We start from the raw sequence: 4,349 nt of genomic DNA, 5'->3' as shown, positions 1-4,349 counted from the left end.
ATAATATATATAAATTTTTCATAACATTGTAAACAAGAAGATTATTCTTCATTTGTGGTCTGATTTAAAATTATGATAAATAGAGTTGAATGCCTCATGTGCAGACATAAAAACTATTGAGACTAGGATAGAACTGGTTAACTTCTGCCCTGAAGAGCACTAACAAGTTTATATTTCATCTACTAAATGTCCATTGCAAGACAACTCTAACTCGTCTTTAATTACCAAAATGTAAATGATGTTCTTTGCATTATGTTTTCAGGCTAAAATCAATATGTTAAGGTAGGGCTCGAGCACACAAACATAATAAATAACAATAATGACTTTACTAACTCTTTAGGATTAGTGTCAAAAGGTCCAGGTAAAAAAAAAAGGAGAAACCAATTGAGGCGTTATTACAAAACATTCAGAAAGAAACCTCATTTTAGCTTGAAGAGAACACCACTTATGCTAATGAAAATGACAAACGCTACTGCTGGCAACTCTGCTTTTTCTAATTAGCATTGATGCCATAAGTAACTTGATGCTGGGCCAAATGTAAATGAGGCCTGGTTTATGTGGCTCGAGCTGGTGTTCGTTTTCAGTTTTAATCTTAAAGTTTAGTTCTCTCCAAACAGCTTATAGCCACTGTATCATGAATATGTGCCCATCTGAGTATGACCTCTGACTTTTGGGTTGTCTGCCAGATTAACCCTTAACTATTCTTTTAAGATACATTTGACTTGAATAATATGTGATGTTTTATAACAGAGACTGTCCTTGAACTCAGAGTCAGCTACAATCAGACTGTTTACTCTTTTCCTTTATGTTTTTAAGAATGAAAAAACACAATAGTTTATGAAGTTTGTTTTATTTGATTATGACAGGTGTGAACATTAATAATGTTGGTTGCTTGGGAGGAGTCGACTGGGGGATGGCCCTCAGAAACTATTTTATCACCAGCAAACTTGTTGGTCCACTGTGGTGTATTGCTTAGTGAGCAAAACAGTTTGTTTATCACTTCTCAGACTGATGAAGCCCTGCGGATGGAGGGTGAAACGTATCTCAACAAACAAACAAACAAACAAAATGTTCTGATGACCTAACTGAACATTGTTGAAATGTTGGTTGTTGTTAGCAATCATTGTAATCAAATCGTATTATATATTATACTGTTATTGCATACGTATTACATATTATAAACATATTCTCTCTGTAAGAACTTTTCCTTGAGAGACCTATGCAGAAGTGTTTTTGAGCGGGAATTTGTTGATGTCAGAGGGGAGTCATAACATTTCAGACATCTGCAGAACACTTCTGAGAGCTGATAGTTAAAACAAAGTAACTTTGTAGTTCGTCTGTTTTCTCCATCTTGATGCGTTCGTCTGATGTCCGTCTTGTTTATTCCTGAGAAAATAAAACAACACGTTTGCTGAATAACATTTTTTGTTAGAAGCAAAGTAGAGTTCCAGTAACTACAGAAGATAAAACATTGTTTTTCGCACTGCGAGTCTCACGTTTTCAGCTTAAAGTGTTAAAACTAGGCTGAAGGTTGCCGATGACACCAACCACAGAGTCAGTCACAGTGACTTTCAGCTACTTTGGGCACTTCCTGGCTAGTCCTCTCCTCAAGGTGTATCCTGGTCTGATCCACCAGCAAAGCAACCAGAAAGATGAGTGAAACCCAGCCCTCAACACTGACCCAGTAAGGAACTGAGACCTTGCGATGATGCAACTTTGGGTCTGGTTATGCCATTTTAGCTGATGCAACTTCATCAATCATTTCCTGGCTTGCAGTGATAATAAATGACTTGATCTGGTCACATTAAATAAAATCTCTCAACCAAGTTCCAAAATAAACAATTTATCAAAAAGTTAAACTTTGACAAAATTTGTGGTCGAGGGTGAGGTTCTGCCTCAAGTGGAGGAGTGCAAGTAGCTCGGGGTTTGTTCACGAGTGAGGGAAGAATGGAGCATGAGATTGACAGATGGACTGGTACAGCATCTGCAGTATTGTGACTCTGTACCAGTTCGTTGTGGTGAAGAGAGAGCTGAGCTGTAAGGCAATACATACGTATATATATATATGTATGTATGTAAGTATGTATGTATGTATGTATGTATGTATGGATGTATGTATTGATGTATGTATATATGTACATATGTATGGATGTATGTATTGATGGATGTATATATGTATGTATGCAAGTATGTCTGTATTGATGTATGTATATATGTACGTATGTATGGATGTATGTATTGATGGATGTATATATGTATGTATGGATGGATGGATACATTTGTGCACGTATAAAAGCCAAAATAATTCCTTCTCAAATAAATAATTTTGCCTTAGATAAAAGATCATTAATCCTTGGCTGATAAGTCATTGTTTAAATGCTTTCATTATTGTTTTAGTAATTCATTTACTAATTTTCAAACTACTCTCCAAGTTTTAATATTTTATCATTTGTGTTGCTCACTTTGTTTATTGTTGATGATATTTCTTATCTGGATTAATTATTTTGTAATAAAATTTAAAAGACAAATTTGGTCTCAACTGGATGAATATTCATTGGTTATGATACAGAATTTCATGTAATTAATGGATTCTACTTCAGTGATTAAATTCTGATTATTAAATATTGAATACATTAATTCAGTTGTGTTTACATTACACAAATTTTGAAATAAAATAATACAGAAATAGTAGTAGGTGAAATTAAAACACCACCATTAACTTAATACCATCACCTTCCAATGTTTTTTTTTTAATTAACATTACTTAAATTGATAAAATAATCTTATTATTTTCTAAATATCATAGTATTTTTTTAACATATTAATGTAAATCAGTAGCATTTTTACTTTAATAGTATTTTTAAAATTCTATAATTTGACATTACCTTGAGTATGTTTTAAATATTTTTACTTTGTTTTACCGGTACTCACATTCATTACTGAGTAAAAAAAAAAAGTTGAATTGTAAAATTTTAAGCTCAAATAGTTAGAGGAGAAAATTGCAAATCAGAAAAATAAATGAATAAATAAACATTTACCTGGTCTGTTCCTTGCCCGTCAGCCTGTTTGTGATCCGGTTAGAAGCTGTGATGAGCAGTGAAGGAGGAGTTTCTATTTTAATTCTAGTTATAAAATATGGAGCACAAACGATGTCTACTTAGCTTGTCACTTCGCCCACAGGCATGGAGCAAAATGCTGCAGGCATGAACTTCTCAGCATAAGATTTGTTTTTTAGTGCACCTGCATGTTGTTCACAGGGCTTGGAGGTTTAATTTATTTCATCCAGTGTGTCTCACTGCAGTAGGGCTTATGTTATTTTGTCTTTGTTTTTTAGATCTCCCTCGAGTGTGAGACACTGCACACGGGCTCCTGTGGACTTCAGGTAGATGGTAATAAAGACTTTGGATGGAGGTCTTAGTGGAAGGCTTGTTTCTGTTTAAAAAAACCACACTTGTTTAAGATGGGTCTTCTGAAATTTGCAGTTTAAGATAAGATAAGATAGAACTTTATTGATCCCAGTTTGAGGGTTTCAGTGATCTGGCTTATAGATTATCAAGCATTGGATGTTTGATTTGGGACTCGCTTTTTGTTCTGCATTCTTGACCACCTCTAGATGAGCTTGGCAGTCTGTAGTGTCAGACGAGTGTCTGGTAGCAGTCATGCTGGGCCACTGGTGGTGACTTTGGCATTGTTTGTCCTTTGCACTCTTGTGCAGGTTATCATCAGTGTGTGGACATTATTCTCTGGTATTGAATTGCTATAGAGTTGTGTTTGGGTTTTGTGCAGAGGCAGCATTAGCATCCATTACAATTTTGTTCCAGCCCAGCTGCAGTATGGCCACACTGACGGGAGCTCCGCTTTGACTCAATCTTTTTTTGTTCCTGTTGTTTCTTTTTTTTAAAACCTTTTTTGTGCCTACACTGCACACCCACGCTACAAGATGGCAGCTGTTTGCTTCGTGAAAATTAGTTTGCTGTGGCAAATGGCTGCTCCCTTCTTCAGGGGTTGCCACAGCACAAAAACTTGGCAATGGTTTTTTGCACTGGCTGCCCTTCCTGACGCAATCACAGACCACTGAGCTACCACAGCCCTCTGTGTGGAGCAGAGAGCTGCTATCTAGAGCACCCGGGGGAGCAGATGGTGGGGTTAAGGGCCTTGCTCAGGGTCCCAGAGTGGAGAAAATGAAGGTGGGTGGTTCACCTTTTCCACTTCCATGCTGTTGGCCCAGTGAGTTGAACCAGCAACCTTCCTTTGGCAGACTTACCTTCTCTGACCTCTGTTCCACCACTCCCCATCTATCTGTCTATCTATCTATCTATCTATCTATCTATCTATCTATCTATCTATCT

This window comes from Nematolebias whitei, chromosome 2, assembly GCF_014905685.2.
Source record: "Nematolebias whitei isolate Nwh7 chromosome 2, NemWhi1, whole genome shotgun sequence".
In the NCBI taxonomy this organism is placed as follows: Eukaryota; Metazoa; Chordata; class Actinopteri; order Cyprinodontiformes; family Rivulidae; genus Nematolebias; species Nematolebias whitei.
This window is presented reverse-complemented; position numbering follows the sequence as displayed.